We start from the raw sequence: 21,292 nt of genomic DNA, 5'->3' as shown, positions 1-21,292 counted from the left end.
AACAAGTCAGCAACTGAAAGTAATGCTATGAGAAAACAAAGCCTGGCTGGATTTTGCACAAGTGTAGCTCCTGTACAGCTTGACCTGAGTCACAGCTGTGATGCTCTTTTTCTGAAGCCACTGGTGCCTGCTAGTACTGGCGTCAGGGTTGCGTGCTGGTGTGCACCCTCAGCGATAATTGCTCACTGTGAGTTTGCCTTCAGAAATAAAGCAAACRTATATTTCCTGTTTGTATTTCTACTCTGTGTCTGTCTTTCCAAGTGTCAAGCCCCAAAGTAGCTTCTGGTGAGATGCAGCCGTTTGTATGGTTTTGATGAGAAAGCTGCAGCTGCCTTGTGTGGCCTCGTGTCCATGTGCCAGTTTGGGCTTGCTGGCCCCAGTGCTGGCCCTCCAGACTGAGCTGGCCTTGGCAGCAGTGCATGGTGTGGAGCAGACCCTCCGTCTCGGGCTGGGGTGAGGGGAGTTAATATTTTTTGGAAGACTTTTATTTTATTCAAGGGTGAGTTYCAGCAGTTTTTCAGCATTGAGAGAAAGGCTGTGACCCTCTGACAAAATTTTGGCTGCAAAATGAAATTTCCTCTTCAAACAGGAAACCGCTGGAGAGAATATTTCTATAATACTTCCATTCAAATAAATCCAGGTATTCCAGTAATTGTATGGTCTCCAGTAAAAATATCAAATAAACCTGTCATAGACTTTTCTCCCAGATACTTAGATACTGTCTCCTTTCAGTGTGCACTCGTGTACCACAGCCTGAAATGCTATGGGACATCCAAGGTTGTGCTGCTGTGGTTCAGCCACCATGGCTTGTCCCGAGAGGAGACAACGGTTTCACTGTGCTCTGGGGTCTGTGGTTCAAGAGCTCGCCCAGTAAATGAGGTCAGAGTGGCTCTGGCTCCTAACATCTTGGGGAACATGGCCTCTCAGAGAGTGCAGCTGGAATGTGATGCCATCAAAGCTTATAACTATTCAATTTATTAACTTGCTTTGTAAGGCAAAAAATTACATGACATAGAAAAGGTGTACTCAGTAAGGAATATACAGCAGCCACAACAGTGTAACTGTCTAATAAAATGTTTGTGCTGTTGCAAAGGTTTGCTGCAGAGAAAGATAAAAGACAAAGATCAATAAAATGTAAAAACCTTTGCTTGGAAGTCTTCCGTCTTAAGAGGAAGCAGGTCTGCTAAGCCAGTGCCCGGAGAGCTCGCGGTTCTCGGGGCTGCCTTTGTGCCGAGCCTCAGATCTGAGGGCTGCAAAAGCTTGTTGTCACCCATGCCAAGGCCTTCCAGTGTCACCCCTTGATACAGCAGTCTTTGATACAGAAAGATTTAAGTGACTGTTGGTCATTCACTTCAATTTGCCTCCACAGCAAACCTTTGTGCTCATCCACCCAGATGCAGAAGGGCGCTTGCAGCCTTTTATATGCAGCTCACAGCCTCAGCACAGCACCATAGACTCAAGTTCCCCAAACATTTTAAACAAACCAGAGATGAAACGCTAACACAAGTAGTAAATCTCAAAGACAGCTCAGTGATAGCATGTGCCGCTTTAGCTATGACATACAGTAGCTTAAAAAATTAGAATTAGTTACGAATAGTAGATTTCTCACACTGCCAGACTGTATCGTTTATCTTGCATAATTTACTATATCATTTTCTCTTATAAACAGCTCAGAAGCCCAAGACTCAGTTAAAAAAAAAAAAAAAAAAAAGAAATGGATTTAATATTTATCTGTTCCCAGGGGACCAAATTCACTCCTGGTAGAGCAGAATGAGTTTGACCCATTCTGTGCAATTCCCATCAGCTTCGACAGACTTCCCTCGTGGCTAGGCTCCTCCCAGTCTGGTTTTTTAGCTCTTCTCTGGATGACACTCTATTAAAATTAGAGTACCTTGACCTCCACTGGCAAGAGAAAAAAGCCCAATGTATTTTTCTTATTAATTGGTGCATACATAGTGACTTTCACTTTAATGCAAGCACTTTGGAAATATGAATTGACAGGTAGCGAAGCTCATCGATTAGAGCTTCTGCACAGGCGCCTTTCCTCTTGGTAGTTTTTGCACATACTCACTCAGTGGTAGCCAGTACTTGCTTATCAAAAAGAAATCCAGAAATGTAGGCTGAATATCTATATGCAGGAAACATTTATCCAACCACATAGTTGAGCATCAATTTTACATACAGGAAGAGGGATTTCCCTTTGAACGATGATAGTTCCTGTAACAAAGAGATGGATCGGTTTGAATAGTTTGTACTATTTATTATTATGAAATGGGCAGGAGAAATTGAGTGACCTTCTGGGTTAATAGGAATTTTGAGCAACGTTTTCATTGAGATATAATTCAGTGTTCAGGAAGCATAAGTCTTATATCTTAATTAATAATATATAGATATTTAAAAATAACATTTTAGGAGTATTAAATCTATTATCACAATAAGACACTTCAGTGTGTGAACTCGTGTGAATTAATTCACACCTAGTTGTATGGATGGCCCTTAGCCCTTTGGCCCCATACTTGACAATATGCTAGGCTTGAATTAATGCACTGTAATTCACAGCTTGTCATGTCCTATTCCTGAAGCATATCCCTGAAGTGGCTTCACCAACAGATAGGCTGATTTCACACTTTCTCTCAGAAGAATGGCTTCAGTTCCTCCTAGCCACAGCTACTCCAATACCGCACCCTCCGAGGAAGGTGTCACTGCCTTCCCACTGCCATCAGCCGGCATCCTTCATCTTCTCAGTGCCTCACACAGAGCACACAGCTCGGGCACGGGTCTTCACAGAGCAAAGCAAAGGAGCTTCACCTTCATCTCTTCTTATGTGCTGTTTGCAAARCCACAAACTTACTGAGAGAGAGAGCATCCTGTAACTTGGGTGAGATGTGGAGTAAAGTGCTGTAAGCACGGTACTCAGCATATGAGAATCACATGGAGTGTAGAATAAGATTTTTCCTCCATTCTTGCTTGACAGACATAAAACTGAATAAATCATCCAAAACTCATAGTGACTCATCCAAGGCAGGAATTGCTTAAGAGAACTTCATTTCAATGCGTGGGAAAATATTGCCCTTGTAATATTGTTACAGACTGCATCATCTTGATTTATCTTCATTCTAGAAGGGCAAACATTATTTGTTGCAACCACCTGGATGATGGCCTCATATAACCTGCTTAGWTTTTTGCTTATTCATTTGTTTGGTCAGTTGGCTGGTTGCTTTTCAGATGCCTATGATCCCATTTGGCATTCCTGTTTTAGAGCTTTATGTAGGAATCCCAGAGCTGCTCCAGCACCCCAAAAAATTATAAAGAGCCCCAGTTTACTGARTCCTCAGAAAAGCAGCTCAGGAGATGAAGAGGCTTGGGGAGTCAAAAAGAAAAAAGAGCATATAAAAGAGAGAAGCGAGAGAAGCTTGATAGGTGTGGTGATAAATCTGAATAAATAAATGAGAGTTGCTGCAAGACACGGAGGTAGCAGTTTTGCTGAGCTGTGTTGGAAGAAAGCCCTGACTGTRTGCCAAAGCGAGAGAGCAGCTGCGAAACGCTGGGTGTGGGTACTCAGCAGTAATCTGCTTTAACCCTGTACATAATGATATAATGCAATGTCCAGCCCATGTTCAGTGAGTGGTAAAACACATTAAGTAGGTGCCACATAGGCATAAAATATGCATAACCTGCTTCTTTCTTTCTGCAGTAATCTATATAAAGTCGGTACTGATTCTTCTGTCCGTATTAGAAAGCATAAAAAGACGAGCAGAACTCTGAAGWCTTGGCATGATCGAACCCTTCTCGACAGACCAGGCCACATGGCTGTATCCGTTCCTGTCGTCATCCTCGTGCTCTTGTCAACCTTTCCTTTGCATAAATTCCTACAGCAGCTTTTCAATGGCAGACTGAAGACAGCTAGAAAGTAGTAAAATACAATAACAACAAAAAAGTAGTTTATTGAGCTGCAAATTCTTCAGAAATATGTGTTTCCCAGGAAAATCTGGATGATCTCAGTGGAATTATTCTAAAACAAGAGCATTCCTGAGGCTGTCAGCTGTTTTTTTTTTTTTTTCGGGCATTAAGTTAATGTTTTCAAATGTGGGTATCTAAAATAATTTATCAGCATGTTAATATGGATGATTTTTTTGTTTTGAAGGGCTGAGTACAGTTACCTGCCATAGATGTCAAATGGAAGTAACTCTCCTCCTCAGGGAAAAAAAAAGACATATTTTGTTAAACAAATTAACTATACATTTAGGAAGATGGTATCAAGCATTTAAGTTTGAAAATACTGTCAACATTTTTTCTGTTTCGTGCTGTACCTTGGCTAATATAACATGCATATACAAAAGCTGGTAAGTAACTATATACATCATGTCTGAAAGTATACAGAAGTTCAATATTTCTATTTACTGAGTAAAGTAATGGAGTCAGTCTGATCTGAGAGAGGTTCGGTATGCAATTTAAAGGAATCTATGTTTAATTTAATAGGCCATGTATCTGTCTCAACTGGGGATTACAGTATCTGGTTTAAAGTGATCTACAGTATCAGGCTTATTATGCAGCTTTTATTTTTAGCAAGGAATGGATTTAACAGTTGACATTCCTACTTAAGTACAAAATAGATCAAATTTACTACCCAGGGCAGGTTCAGCCTGCTGGCTGAACTAGACACACTAGTTTACAAGCAACCTTGGGACCGTCACTCGCCGGGTAGTCAGGGGCATTGCGGAGCAGCGGGCTGGAGGTGTAAAACCACCGTGATCTCGCAGCCGCCGGGTCTGACCTGCGGAGCGGTGTTGTCGGCGAGGTGATAAAGCTGGTTGGAGGGAGGGTTGATCACTGCACTGGGAAAAGTTATGGAGCAAAACAGAGTGGAGGGAATCGACAGTGAACAATAGTTCATGCTTGAATGCTGTGGARAAGTGCATCATATGCTCTGCTTTATATCTGATGAGCATGAATGGGGCCAGGTAGCGGGGCCAGCAGAGCTAGCCTTTAGTACAGGAAAAAAAAACAAACAAGCAATAAAGAAATAACACGAATGTAAGATTTTTGAGGACTGAAGGGGACTATATAAAGGGTCGCAATTCAGGCTGAGGCAGCATGAGGGTTTTTGGGTGACATTTTTGCTGCTGATCACAGCGTTTAAATGATTTAGGTACACCTGAAGGTAAAAAAGATTAGCACATGTCCCAAGATGAGCAGCTATTCCCCTGATCTCTCCTTTTTTCTCTGCACCTGCCCATTCTTCACTGCCTCCACCACTGAAGCTGCTTTCCAGTTAGAAACCGGTAGCAGGAAGCTGCGTGCTGGGAGTTTCTAGCATAATGGGACTTTCACTTTGCTTATGTGTAAAGAATGGCAAAAAAAAAAAGAGAGAGAGAGAGATCATAATGAGCTCATCTATATTCAGATTAACTCAACTTTTGCTTCTGGCCTGGTCTGTAGGTTTTCTTGGCACTAGAATGAATCTTCTCTGGTGAGGAGAAAGAGAGGTGTAATCTCTAGTCATCATAACCACACCGGCGGACGCTCCTATATAAACAGAATTGTTCCACTAAAACTGCACTTCTCCTAGGAAGCTCGTTTTACTTCTGCAGGTGGCTTTGCTGGAGTGATGCTAAACTTGTACAGCTTGATTTCACAAGGGCTGCTGTACTACAAAGCAGTACTAACATGCCTGTGTGAGCAAAAGGCTCCTACAGCAGAAATAGCTTTGGTCACTGAGATAAAGCTTGGGATTTTTTCCCCCCTTTATTTTAACTCATTTATATCTAGCTGTAAAATCAATATCTCATGACCAGAAGTACAGCTGTAAAAATTCCAATAAATCCATCTTCAAGTGCAAGTTTTACTCTTGAAAATGATGCTATAACACAGCCGTCACATGGTGCCATGTCTATTGCCTCTCAGTAACCCCAGAAMAAATCTGCTTCATTTGCAATTAAAAGTTACTTTTTCTAATTGCCAGCCCTAGCAGCTCTCCACCTGAGCCCTGGCAGCCCAGCTAGGGTCAGCCTTCCTCACACATCTTTACCAGCCTAATGACTTTGCAAGCTAAATTCTGCACTGTGCTACACTGAAAACTCCCACAGATGCACTGTAATGGTGAGCACGGATGGAGGCATAATTTGGACAGTAGAAATTATTTAAGTACAGAAGTGAGAGAACCTGGTTCAAGTGAGCGAATGCAGGTTGAGTTGGCCTCTCTGGCCTTTAAGATTTTTATTCACTTACATATTTACTCATGTGCGCTCTCTGACTGCCGCTGACTCTTTGGGGTGCCGGAAACAAGGAGGCCTCGCTATGACCACAAAACGACCACGGRGTGGTCATTTTGACGAGGTCTGCAGTGGAAATCTGGAATCTTTGTTTCTTCTTCGACTTCTTCTTTCCTAGCGGTTACAGTCCTGAACTAAGCTCCAATTTCCCAGCCACTGAAGAGCAAGTTGGTTATTGCTATAGGTAAGGTGGCAGGCTAGTGGCAGGAGGACACTGCTAAGCAGTTGATGTCCAGGGAAGTTTAATTGGCTTCCCACAGGTCCTATATCGCTTTTGTAATAAATCCAAAGCGTCACTTGTTAAATAACCCAAGACCTTTCCTATAATCACACAGGATTACATTAGAACATTAAATCAGACATAATTGGACTGTCCCATTTAGACATAATTTTACGGTAAAAATAAAAAAAATCAGACAGTAGTGTATTATATGTAATGAGAAATTTATTGCAGTTCCAAAAATACCTTCATCAAAAGTATAAAAGAATTTATAGGCTAATTTTTTTTTATGGATATAAAAAGGACTAACTAGAGTGTTTTAATCTGCAGCCACTGAAGTAAGCACTCTTTCTCTGACACAAAGGGTTTGCTTTTACTAACAGTAATTAGATCTTAAGTCATGTGTAGGAGAAAATATTCAAAGACTGTTCTTTGCTGGTCTTGTTATCGCTTTAAATTACACTTTCTACTTGCTGTTGAATTAGCATCAACATAACTTCATTGGCTTGGGTATTGTGGCATACAATCAACCTCACAACTGATTTCTCAAAYGAAGGGCTAAGAATTAAACTGGAGTCTGTTGAAGCGAGATGTATAAAAATATTCATTTCCTTTCTGTAAGCTTTATTATTATTTGTAGTCAAATATATTCACTATCAGAATGCTTTGCTGCAAAAGAGACTGGAAAAAGTCAGAGCCACTATCCATAGCCACTTTCCAGGAAATTTATGTTCTGCAGATGTGTTCAGATAAGTTTTCACTGAGGTTTCCCATCCCAGAAAGTGAAGATGATCAGGCACAAGGAAACAGCCATGGCTGCACGCACGTGCTGCCCGCAGGGCAACCCCGTGGCTCGTGCGCAGGCACGCGGGATGTGAACTAGCAAAGAGTCGTGTGTGGGATGTACACAACCATTTCACGCCAGTGGTATTTCCTCCCAGGGCTAGTGCTCAGTGTCCGTGTATCAGGCTGGGGTAGGCCGGGTTTCCTGAGACGGTTCACACTGTCTAGCAGCGCGACTCCGCAGCCTGCGGGCGTTGCGCCTTTACACAGCAACGCAAAACCCGTATGTGTACCGGGAGGTTTTGCTTAAGATTTGATGAAGGTTAAACATTATATTGGCATTTTTGTATGCCAGACAGTCTCTGGTTTTAAATGATTTTGCACAAATAAGCCTCTCAGAAAAAAAAAACTGCTTCAGGAAAGAAGGTTCAGTTTGAATATTTCAGTCTTCATTTCTCATACTAGCTTTTTTTGGTGTGCTTTGGGTGTGTTTTAAATGAGATGGATTGGAACTTATGGATAGTGTGCTCCCATCTGTGTTTTATGGTTCTAAATGCATACACTTCATATTTATGTCAGAGTGGACTCCAATAGCATTGTATTATTATCATTTATTTCATCTCGACATAAATCAGGAGCCAACTGAAAGAGAGGACAGGTTTTTCTGTGTTTAACTAGGTTGCTTCATGTTGCTTGACATTCTCCATGACTTTATTTAAAAGCTTCTCTCCAGCTTCATTAAACTGACTTTGACAGGCAGTAGCTTAATATACACACGTACACACGCATATGTATATGTGTATTCATTTGAATCTGGGCTCTTTCTTCTGGCCTTTGATAATTATGATTTCTGWCTGAAAGGATGAACTGTCTAAAAAATAATAAATAAGAAGCCAGGAGAATTGAAAACCAGTGTTCAGGTTCATCTAGAAAGAAATTAAGCAAATCAAGATCAGGTTTATAAAAGGAAGCAAATTACCCTAAGGTCTCCACACACTGGATCAGAACTGACTTGGCATACTTAATTATGTTGCAGGTTCCTGCCCTTCCAAAGAGAAAAGCAGCACTTTCACTACAAGCACATAGGGAGGTGACAACAGGGTGATCGGGCAGGCTAGAAATGCTGCAAGGGCTCCTTGAACTCASTGAGGCAGGGAGGGATCCTAGTGATAACAACACATCCTTATGCAAACAAATTAATGCCCAGCTGGCCAGTAACAACCTGACCCGGTCAATTGAAAGCTTCTGTCATTTGTAGATGTGAGTGGGAGGAAARTGTTTTGTGAGGATACAAGGTAAGAAAAGATACTTGAGAGGCAGGAGGGTGGGAAGTTGTTGCTCATGTCAAACATGCCTTTGAGGTAAATGTGATAGCCTTTGTGGGATGGAGGAGACCACCTTTCCTTGCTCCTCTGCGTTGAGGTTACCAAGACTGCTGGATTTACAGTCCATTCGCTAACGCAGATCTTGGTATGCTGGGAATGATGCCTACACAGAGTTATGCAAAAGAGATGACTCAACACCACTATGATCATGATCCTACAAGCAGCTTGGGGATTTGGTCTTGCTGGCGAGCCAATTATTATTTTATCTCTTACCAAAATGCATAACTCACAGCAGTCAAATGTTTGCATGTTTTCTTTGTAAGCCACTCTTACTATGTCATTAGTAGCTGTGCAAGAAGAGAAAAACAAAACTATTTGTCCCACAAAACTATTTATTTCTCTTTCTTGCAGACTACTCTCAGTTCTCTCTATTCCTCCACAGGACCCCAAGCCTTCTTGAAGGGTTGCGTTTTTGTAATCACTAAACAATCCACTTCAGCTGGATACAGAAAACCACCTTTGATTTCAACTTCCCCTTAAGTGATTTAACTAGATCCCCAGTCAAGAGCAGACTTTGAGAGGGGTCTGGAGTGGTTTCTGAATTCAGCCACCCAGATGGGAAAACCAAATTTAAGGATGTTTATGTGTGCACAGGTCCCAAGGAACACAATGCACCTCGCACACCTGCAGCTAAAAGCTGAAATGAGAAGTCAATTGCCAATGCACCTGCAGGTGTGCTGCTCCTGATAGGCTCAGGAGCTTTGAAATCTCTCTCTCATGGTGTGTTAAAGCTTTGGGCTTGCTTTGGTAAGAGCTTTACTAGAATGAAGTAGATAAGTGAGGTATTGGTGGCGTATACTTTTGCAGTTACCTGGGGTGAAGTCCAGATTCTGGCTGCTTATGAGTTTGATTCTTACATGGCTTTTCTTGGGTGTTTTCAAATTATGGCATAATGTGTTACCTGAAACAACGAAAATATGAATACTCAGGTAAGAACTGATTTTCTTTGATTTGAATGGAAGGAGGAACCAGACAGAGTGTATGTCGTGTTCTGTCTTTCGGTTACTGATTCTAACAACTGATGATAGCTTCTTTAGGCTGAGAATATATAAATTAATGGCTACTGGTACTTATTGCTTTCACAGTATTTACATGTGGTCATGGCCACCTAATGCTCAGTGGGGAAGTTTTTGTCCTGACCAAGTGTTTTGGTGCAAGACAGATTGTTGTTGCTGCTGCTACAATTGTTGTTGGCTGTGTTAGTTCAGTAGCCAAATCAATAATAGTTCATAATTTTATCTCCAGAAGCACAGGCCTGAAATCTCATGGCTGTAGTACAGGTGGCAGAGCCTGTGCAAAGGGAGGGCTGGTGAAGACTCATGCCTGTTGATTTTGTTGTTGCTGCTGTTGTTTTTCTCCCCTCCCCCCTGCTCAACCACACACTTGATTTGTGGTCAAGTTCAGATAAGGTCAGGCCATATATGTAATTTTTGGATCACTGTTGCCTTCTCCGGCTTTTTGGTTAAACTGTGTTGTGATACCATATGTGCTGTGGGCTGCCTGGGGCAGAAATTAGGAGGCTTTTCCTTGTCTACTTAAATTTTGGATATTAAAGTTCCTTTTTAAAAAAAAAGTGCAAAAACAATCAAACAAGTCCTCTGAGGTCATACATGACCTGCCTATTCAAGAAAATACACTGAAATAATTCTTCTAAAGCAAAACAGTAGAGTCCAGGGAGAACACAAGTTTCAAATGCCGTTCAGTAGCTCAGGGATGATCTTTCCAGTGTTGAAGGCTGAGTTTGGAGGAGCAGTCTGTAGCAGAGGAGCTAGGTCTGCAAGTGCATGGTCAAGTGTGTGAAATGTTGCAGTTCCAGGAGACTAACCCAAGCCTGAGGCTTCACAGCTCCAGTGCTCCTAAAAAATACTATGGGCAGTATTGCCAGGTTAGCTGTGGGCAAGTGGGGATGAACAGGTGAATTCGAGAGGGTGCTTGTGGGAGGCCGTGAACACCAGTGCAGCAAAATCAGCCTTGTTGTCCTACAGAACAATTTTTTCTCTCTTGTGCCCACTCTATTATTATTATCATTCTCGATTAAAAATTAATCGAGTGTGCTGACAGTAGTGCCCAAGTACTTGTAYGTTTGGAAGCATGAGCAGATGCCTTTACAGTCTTACCTAGAAACATGTGAATCGGCGTCGGCTCCCCAACCCACACAAAGTCTATCCCCTACAGCAAYGAGCAGCAACAGCGCTGGCACCGGGATAATGCCGAAACCGCCAGGCGGGAGGTGCCGGAGCTAGAGGGAGAAGGGGGAGGGCAAATGCTGCTGGAGTAGCACGTCCTGACTACTGGGATACCCAGCGTGTGTTGCATGGTCCTGATGACAGGCCAAATCCTGCCCGCCCTGGGCGGTTAGGAGAGCGCAGGGGCAGGCGGGTGGGATGGGTCTGCTGTGAGCTATTAATGGAAACATCATTYGTCTGCCTGAGAACTCGGGAAAGCGGTGGTACAAATGCACCGACGGCCAGAGAGGGTGGAAACGCGCAGATCCTTTTGAGAATGAGCCTGCTCTTTCCATCCGCTCGCTGCCGCCTCCAAACAGCTGCGAGTCCTGTGTCACTTCTTTTTGTGGGTTTGTTTTGGAAGAATAATTACATATTTGTTTCTTAAGAAATCAAAGCAGAGGTAAAATAGTTGTCCTCTCAGCAGTAAAAGCCAAATTCTGCCCGAATTAGTCTTTCAGCTAGTCCCCTAAACTTTATGGTTGCTGTATCCTCTGTCTTTTAAATTGTTCCTTTGGTTTTGGAAGGTGGGTTTTTTGGAGTGACTTTGTTTTCTTTATATATATATTTTATTTTTGTTCTGAACATTGCATATTTTCACGCTCGCAGATAGTGACAGTTACTAGACGTTCCTCCTCTGCTAACAAGTGATGCTTTCACTTTCAAATTCTCTATCAAATTGTGCAATACGCTCTCTTTATGAGACACTGAGTTAGCAATTAAAAAAAAAAAAATTTGGCAGTGGAAAGACCGTTATAGCTGTGTGACAAAATTCAAATTGGAAGGAAATAGCTCACAAAAGCATGAATTAAACATCTAATTAAAAGTGTTAAGTCTCATTTTAATTTTGTTTAAAACACCAGTGACAGAAAGACATTCTCTGCCTGCCTGGAGAATGAAGTATGATAGGATCCAGTTGGGGTATGAACTGATATGGAGAGTTCAAGGAAATGAATTTATTTATGAAATTGTGGATTTGGGAGATCCTTGAAGAACTGATTTCTCAAAGGCTAGATCTTTGTAATAACTACTTATGAAACAGGATCTCGAAGTCAGAGTGACATGTGTGTGTTTATATGTATTTATATCTCATACATATATATGGGATATATATTTCTAGTTTGTGGTGAGCAAAATATTTTTAAATAGCTGCTTTTTTCTTTTTTTTTTAATTAGTGGGTGATACTCCTAGTCATCCTCTTATACCATGCCTCTAACTTTGAACTAATGGGTTCAGAGGGATCTAACATAAATGGACTTATATTTTTAAGTGACTACTTTGGAGAGATGCAGTTGTCTCAGCTCGAGGTTGCAGTGTCCCACAAGCAGTGGTTCAAAGATGTTAAGAAATACTTTCGCTCCTTTTCTAGCTAGAACTACAATTCTAAGTCAGAAAACTTTGATTAAAAAAAAAAAAAGAAGCCTTGTAATTTTAGAAGAATACATACTTTTTTCATCTTCAACATTAAGTATCTATTTAAATAGAACATACAACATGACCTAGGATTTTTACCTATTGTCCAACTATGTAACTGGACAGTCTAGTATTTGTTCTGCATATATAAAAATTGGAATATTAAATTGCTTGGGACACTTCATGTGATTACGGAGGAAAAAAGCTGCTCATCTAATTGCAATTGTAATTCAAATGGTGTTCTAAGATACTAAAAAGTTATCTGCACTTGCAAAACTCCTTCTAACCAGAAGGAAATGTGTCGCACTGGTGTCCCTCCCTGCAGGCCATCATCCATCGGGTGCAGTGCAGGGAAATCGCGTTCCAAGCAATGAGCCGCGAAGCTGCGCGACATGAAGCGCTTGCCTTGGCCCCAGACCTGCAGACAAGGTCCAGGAGCGGTTCTGGAAGCTGAAAGAGTAGACTTGGCTCTGCCCTCAAAATTAGAGCGGCTTTATGTAAGAGTAACTGGTGTGATGGAGCTCCTGGCTTGCACCACTTGATAAGAATTAAGAAGTGGGCTTAGAAGTCTGAGGTTTTTTCTTTTATTTTGGGTCTGCCCTGATGCCGGGATGGCCCCGTGCACGGCTTCCTGCGGCGTAGCTGGTGCTCCGGAGGAAGCAGGCTCAGCAAGGGCTGTGCACGGCGCTACAGAGAGCCGAAGCCTGCGCGCAGGCTAACGTGGGAGCTGCTGCACTTGTGTGCGGCCTTTCTGCGTGGTAGGCAGTTTCTTTTCTGATCTGAAAACACTTTTTGCTGCTTCTGTTTTGGGGAGGCTAAAAATGTTTACCACGAAAATGCTGGGCGGGTTGTTCGGCACATGCGGGGGAAGCAGTCTGATCTCGGCTTGTGTGAGCTTATTTGCTTTCATGTGATTAAAAGTTGTAGGCTTAAGTTTTTGTTTTTATTTTATCTCTGGAAAATATCTGGGGCCTGATTAAAGCACGCAGCTGTGGCACGATTGCAACAGCAGCTCTAGGTATAACTTCGGCTGGGTTTTCAGGCTCCGAAAGCCAGCGGACCGAGCTGTAGGGTTATCGCGTTGCGCGTCTGAGAAGCGGCGGCCGGCGGCGAAACCCGCCTCGGGGAGCAGCGCTGCCCCGGTTCCCCTCTCCCGGGGCCGGCGTGGCCGCGGAGCCGAGCAGCGCTCGGGGCAGACGTGGCAGGTGGCGACGGTCAAAGCCGCTGCTTTCGCTATAGAGCCCCCGGGCGCTAGTCTGGACGGGTAGCGTTTGCGCGTTAAAATGCGTGTAACGTGGCTGCGGGCCGTTCTTGGGAAACGCGCTCCGATCGGTCCGGATCTGCGAGGACTGCCTTACGGCGGAGCTGGCCGTCGTCGCCCGTGCCGTGGATTTTGCGAGGAGGGAGGAGGATGGTGGTCTAAGAAAAAAAAATCAGTGAAATATTTAAGCAGAAGAAAGTAATTTTGTCTCTTTGATTTCATCTCGTAGCAATTGAAAATACATCTTAGGAGTCTTAAAAGACATCTAGTTTCTCATTCAGAGCAAAAAAAAGAAATTTCTCTGGTATTCATAAATACAAGAGCAGAATAAAGTGGTTACTCATCTATTCAATATATTATTGCACAACAGTGTTGTAAAGTGAGAGGTTTAGAGGGGCTGCAAATACAAAGCATTGAAGCATAACAATGGTAATATTAATTTGCAGAGGGCAGATGTGTGTGACTAACAACTGAAAACTGGACAGGAGGAAACGGGGATTGGATAACAAGATTAGGAACCTGCAAACTAGAAGGGGGAAAAAATGGCAACAAGAAAAAGAAATTGGAGAAGGTGCAGCTGTTAATCCAAACTCTGAGCCATGACCAAGAAGGTGGAGAAGTCCCTCGGTCGTGGCTGGAGAAGGGGAAATGAGCTAGGAAACTATGGCAGGAACGYTCACACTGCAGTGAAACAGGATTTTCCAATTTTAAAAACAAATCGGAATCAGTAAGACTCCAGCCCTCACCCCTGAGGCCCGGAAATATTCCTCTGTGTAAAAAGGATGCTCCTGCGCACGCCGAAGCCTCTTCCACGCGCAACGCGCACGAAGCCTGCCCCGACTCCTGCGGGGCCACGTCTGCCGCCGGCGCTGCGGCTCCCGAGTGCCAGTCCATCGGCATAAAGGCTCCCGTGTGCAGCCRACGGGGGGTTTTGCACGTGCCGCATTTAGGTAATGCCAGTTTTTGGCAGAATGGTAGTGTGTTGTGGAGGCAACTGGGGCAGGAGCAAYGCAAGTAGCAGAGTGAACGAGGTGAGATTTCCGTAATGGTTCCCAAAATGAAGATGGCTGGTGACTGCTTGTACCTGGTTGGGAATTTACCTAATTTATTTTTATATTGAAGTTAGATGATCCTGATAGGTCTGTGCTGCCCACCTTTGAAAAGAGTAGCAACTGGTCCCAGTTAATAAGTAGCTGGAGAAATGAAACAGACTGGAAATGGTTAGCATCTGCTCTGTAGCCAGTGCTTTCCAAGGAACTTCACCTTTTTAAAGAAAGGCATAGGCGGCTCTGTACCATTTAGCACTCTTCTATACAAATAAGTGTAGTTGAGGATTGCGGTTATTAATGTATTCTTAATTGAGAATACATTGACTAGGCAGAAAGAGCTACTGGCACTCTCTTCTCCACGGAGCATCAACCAAAAGGGAAAAATGGTGGCCTAACAGTTCCATAACTTAAAGATTAAATTTTTGAAATAGACAATGAAATTCAGGACAGGGCAATGAAAGCAAAAGTTCCTGTTGTGTTGTCTTGCTCAGGRTGTCTTGAAGAGAATAGTGCAGGCGCTACCCAGGGAGCAGAAAACAGTCGAGCACAAAAATTTCCSAGCACTGTACTATATTTTGTCATACAGTTAGTTTCTGTTCTCCAGCAACAGCACATTGTTCTAGCTTCCTGCCTTCRATAATACACAAATATTCAAATATCCTACTCCCATGGAGAATGGGGTATGTAAAAGCTAGTCTGGACTTCTCTGCTCTGCTGCTTATTGCATGGTGCATGCACACCTGAGGTCAGATTTTTATGCCTGTGTAACTGAGAAAGGGATTTTTCTTTAGTCCTTCTAATTAAGGAATTATTTCAGTCAGTTTAYGGACATGTAAGTATTTTATATATTCCATTTTGACATCAATAGCTGTGAAAATAAACCTTGAAAATCATTCATCTTCTATGTGTCTCAAGTCTTGTCTCACATGAGAGAAGAAGTCTGTGTTGTTCTTTAAGAACAGAATATACTTTAGAAATACAGATTACTTTGGATGGTTCTAGTTTTAAGTGGTGGGAGATTTATAAGATCATATTTTTCCAGCCTAGAAAAAGGAGAYGGTTGAGTTGTCCTTGGTACAAACTTAAGTTTCAGATAGGCCACCAAAAAGTGTTATTATTTTGCTTGAACTGTAGGGAATAGCAAAATTCCTGGCTAAGATCTGGGGGACTGGGTATGGGAAGAGGGGGAGGTGTAGGCTGGGCATTAGGATGTTTGGGTTTTTTTTCCCCATGTGTCAGATGGGCAGGAAGTAGATCTCTTGTAGAAGATATTTGTGCTTTCCCTTTCCCCTCCCACCAGTGAAACAAATAATCACCTTGTGTACTTCAGAAATTAGGTTTCAAGTGAGACACCACAGTTGCAATATAAAAGCAGGGTAAATAACGGAAGGCAGGAAAAGGATAAGCTTTTCTTCTGTATTCCTGAGCTCTCCTCCAATGCTGTGTCCCCTACTGAGGCCACCGTATCTTAGTATAGGGCTCTAGGTGGGCAGACTCRCTCTCCAGATAAGATACTTGAGCAAAATGTACGCTTCAAAAACAAACTGGTCCCACAACTCTTCAAAGGTGAAACTACCTACTGTGACCAAATCGCAGTATATGTGAGCAGCCCCTCAGCAGCTAGGTGCTCACCTCCAGAGGCCAGGACCTCTAGAAGCAGGTTGATCCAAATAATTAGCACTGGTTCTGTGTGCACAAACTGGTGAATCAGCCCATATAATTCTCATGAGAAAAACAGTTTCTCAGAAGGATAATTTCTGTGCTCGATCGTGCTGGGCATATGCAGAGTTGGCCATGAAGCAGGATGGGACAGAGTGCTTGATACAGTATGCCAGCTGTTCAACACTAAAAAGCTGTGCTAAAACTGAAAATGAATGCTTTGCTATGAATCACATGGCCCCAAATCAGAATAGCATGAAAAAGGAGTACTTAAGGGATACTTAAGTGGGACTTGAAGGAAGTAAATAACTCCAGCAATGGAATAAAACCTAATCAAGTGGAAGAGTTTTGCATCAATGTAAAGAATAGTTTCAAAATTGTCACAATATTTGTTTAAGTGAGAACAGGCCCATTAACACAAGAGAAGAGAAAACCCTGGGTTTGTTAATTAAATCACTAACTGGATGATTGGGGGGGGGGGTGTTTGTTTTGCCAAAAGAGATTTGGGGAGATGTGGAGGGAGAGGAGGAAAATAACTTATGCCAGCCCACATCCACTGCAGAAAAGTAGTTTGTTTACTCTATTCACCATTTGCTGCCTTAGTGTCGGAGGTCTTAAATATAGCCATATCTGCCCTTCTTTTGGCTTTTACAAAGTGCCATCATTTCAATCTGCAATTCTGTTTTTAAGCAGCTTTCTGGGTTTTGTTTTTGTTTTTTGTTTTTTTTTTTTTTTTTTTTTTTACCAGCTGCTGCCCTCTGTTCTCCTGGAATTGATTCGTCCACTCTGATTCTGTAATTCTGTCAGAAAGGAATTTCATGCATATAACTTTTGGCCTAGGATTAACTCTGGGTTGCTCTGATTTACAGGAAGGACAGCTAGCTTACCCACGTCAGTCTAAAGGGAGCAGCGAGTAGCGTCTGCGTGTCTCGGCTTTCGAGGGCCCTGCTGAGAGCAGGGCGATCAGCAGCGTTGGTGATGGAGGGCTCTGGCAGGCCCCCCAAAACGTATTCCAGTGACAACTCCGCTGGCCAGCTGACCCCTGTTCTGACTCTTCTGGTAGTGCATGGGGATGCATTCAGTCACACGTGTCTTCGTGACTCTTTTCACTGCTCTGTATCTATCTTCTGGCCTAAAACGGCAGAAGGTGAGGTAAACAAGAGGTTGATCACCCTAGCCAGTGCTGCGGGACTGRGTAGCTAAGGGAGGTGCAGTGAGCTGATGCTCTTTGCTGGCCCGTTCTTTTCCATGAGGTGAAATYTAACATTATGCTCAGGTGTCTAAAGTCAATTTAGTAACTGAGGTACTGTTGGATGGTTCCAGAGGAGTTGGTGCTTTGAGAAGTCATGTGCAATTAAAAAAGCTCAAAATGCTGAGCAGACTGATGGGACAATGTTGCCTTGTAAAGAATCAGTTTTCTTCCCCATAATGCTAATCTGAAAATATTACCAGGGCTTATTTTTCATGCCATTATCCGTTACATATTTTTTCGGAAAAAAAAAAAAAAAGGTTTTCTGAAGCAATAAAAGGGTAGTCATACGTTTGACAGTGGGAACACATGAAATGATGTGTCAATGCTTGCCAGAATGGTAAAATGCAAGTTGGCATCTCTAGCAGTGCTTTGTGTTCTATATGACAGGTAAAACTAGGCATGATGCTATGAAAACAATAAGCTGGCTTGCATTTTGCCATAAACTTCATCTGCAGCAGTTTTGCATCCTAAAAGATTACAGTGGAATTATGGAAAAAATGTACTTCATACAGTGTGAATGGAACTACTAACATGACTAGGTAATGTAAAGTCACAGTCATAGTCTCCCGAGAAGCTGAAGTTTTAAGTCAAGAAGTAAGATACTTGAAAAGACTATCAAAATTAGGAAATTATAAATCGATCAATAATGTCCCCAAAATGTCTTGTTATGACTTCAGTTACTACTTTGAGCATAAACAAGATAATCAGCTACATTTCCTGTCTAGAAATAAGATCATTGTCAATTAACTTAGGACTTAATTAACTGTCTAAGGTACTGAACTTTAGATGCATCATATACTGTGTCTTAACATTATTATTAGTTATTACAATGACTTTAGTACATTCTTGATTTATTGTTATTATTATATAACTATTACACTTACACTTATGATGCTATTAAAAAACAAAGCCCTCAATATTAAATTAAAGTTAATGCCAGATAAAGGACAGAGGCATTCAGTAAAAGTAGAATTAAACAGCCAAGTAAGTTTCTATTTGAAATCTACCAGTCCAACTTCTCTTCTTTGCTGGGAGGCATCAGGATAAGAGTTTAWATGTTTGGAGGTATCAATTTTCCATTGCCCAGCTGTAATTGCTCTTTATTTCTGGTCATGAGGTATTGGATTTGCCAGCCCTTTGGCAGCTCAGAGAAATCACAGTATAGCACAATAATGCGATCTCTACCTCCTTTTGAAGATCCTCCCTATTTGTCCGTTCTATAACAAAACTTGGGATCATCATCTTGATGGGGTTTAGGGTTTTTTTTCCTCTTTCTCTCCATACAGCAAGACAGYAATTTCTCCTTTCTGACACCTTTGTGACCTAGTTTTCTTCTCTCTCTTCTTTTTCTTCTTTCTCTTTTTCTGTTCTAATAACTACAAGCTGCTCTTTTTTTTCCAAGACTCTGAGAAGAATTTGTTCTGTGTTTGCTAGGAATAAACAGTCCCACGGAACAAGTGTTCTGTCTGCTGAAGGCAGGATTGAAGAGAGAAAAAGTTGGATACACAGGGACATTTAAAGCTGTTCCTTTGCTCAAAGTGAATGTTAACACTAATTGTTCAGCGGTGTATGATAAATGTCTCCAGAACACCAAGTGTCTGGAAATAAACCTACACTATAACTAATATGCGAGTGTAGCTATCGCCTCACAAGCTGGCAGTAACAACACCAGCATGCGCCTTTTGTAAATGGGTGTTTTGTCTTTTTTACGACCCTAAAAAAGCCACTACAAAAGTATTCCAATCTTTTATTTCAAAAATACTTTCACCTTGTCTATAAGTCAAATCCTTTTTGGGTGCCTTTATGTGCTCCTTCCATCAGGTAGAAGAGTATGAGCTGGTCTGCACCTTCAGCTATGCCGCAGTTCTAGCTGGCATCTGRGAACTGGCTTCTTTAACATGTTATGACTGAGCTGGACAAATAGGTCAAGGAAAGCCAGTATACAGAAAGAGTGGGCTAGCAGCAGTATTTTGTTTCATGAAATATTTTGTTTCAACTTTAAGAAAAGGTCGCAGCTTCTGCGCATGTTGGCTTGAGGGGGTGGAGGTTTTGCTCGTCTGCTCTGCACCACCACCACCACCCCCCAGTGTCCAAACTCRGGAAGCAAAACAATCTGGTACCTGCTTCGAATCTGGTAACACAGACGAAAGTGAGTTTAGGATTTGCAGGGCTTAGTTTGGGAAAGAAACAAACTCGCTGAGGAGCTTTTGATAGGGCTGACCCCCCAATTCYGTTGTAGTATCTGCATATCAGGGACTTCCTTGTCCAAACACCCACCGGTACTTATTCTGTGACTGACTGGCTAGTGATATATGTGTATATGTGGTGGTATTACCAAAAGTCAACCTGAAGGCTTGCATGTCTCCATCCACTGCTCCTAGGGTGTGACTGCAGTTCAGATGTTAGACTCCTCAGCATCTCTCAGAGCGGGCTGCACATGCTTTTCAGTACTTTCTGCACAAGTTTTCTTCTAATTTTCTTCCAGATTGGTCATAAGGGTTTAATATTTTACCTGGATGTAAGAATAAGCCCCCTACAACTAAGGGGGGTGTCCTGTGCAGTGGAGTTGATTTGGCTGTGATTTGTGATTTTAATTAACAGGTTAGCTATTGTTTTTCAATAGGTTAAAGGAATCAAAAATGAGACACTTCTGGAATAGAAATATCCAACCTAGGAGTATCCTTTCTGGAAGTCAGCCAGGAGTAGCTCCCTAGAGTAACACACTGTGAGGACTAGCCCCTTGCTGCTTGATTTCCTTGAAAATGTATAAGGACAAAGTCTTAGTGTTATAGATAAAGATGTGACTGTTTTACCATAGAGTTCTTTTTCTCAGAATTGCTTTTAGATTTTGACTGCTGTATGAAAAGGAGTTGTGCTAGTAAGCACCATTTCATAAAACTCCTAGGTTATCCAAATTCGCCTAAGTGCATTTTCCATGGAGGCCTTGTTACTGTTTCTTTGCAGGAAAAGAGCAAGGAATGAAGAACTCCCTTTAATATACCTTTTCCTCCTCAGATGTAGTCCTAGCCACCAAGGTTATATGCCCAAATAGAGTAATGCCATCACGAGACAAATGGTGCATTTCCCACACGTGCACCTGCATTGCTCTGTGTGCAGGCTGGTGGCAGATGTGAGGTCGCAAGGAGATCAGAAGAGACTCGGTGCTGCTCCAGGCACCTTCTTGGCYTCCTAAGGCCCAAGCATGGTGAGCTCACCTGAGACTGAGCGAAGGGCAGGCCYGTAAAGCAACCCCCATAGGGAGCGGAAACGATGCTGAACTGGTTTCTTTAGTGCCAGGAGCTCTTTCTGTGGTGCCCGTTGTTATGAYGTCTTTGTCCCTTCCTCACCATTCATCGTTTCTATTTCCCGTGGTAAAACCCGGTCTAATTCCGGGATAACTTTGATCCTCGTTGATGCTGAGGATCGCATCACATCCCACCTCATCTGTTCTTATCCTCTGCAGTTCAGCTACTACTTTGCTTCTGCTTCACCCAGAAGCTAAGCTGACGGGCTGCTCTCCGAGGTGCGAATCGCTGTGTTGGCTTGTCAATGGCTTCCGATGTATGGCGAGGGGTGGGAGGGGAAATGATGTTATTCCTGTGTCTGGGGTAGTGCAGAAGGACAAACATCTTCACAGGTACTGAAGAACTGAGTTGTGCTTGGGTGTTTGCTGGTTATGTACTTGCTCGTGGTTGAGCAAAGAGCCCGTCTGGAGCTGGAACAGGGCATGTCCCCTTTGCCTCCCTTTCCTGTGATTTAAAGGACACTCCTA

This window comes from Rhea americana, unplaced genomic scaffold (genome assembly GCF_003343005.1).
Source record: "Rhea americana isolate MKP2758 unplaced genomic scaffold, rheAme1 scaffold_6, whole genome shotgun sequence".
Taxonomy (NCBI): Eukaryota; Metazoa; Chordata; class Aves; order Rheiformes; family Rheidae; genus Rhea; species Rhea americana.
Note: the sequence above shows the minus strand (reverse complement) of the source record.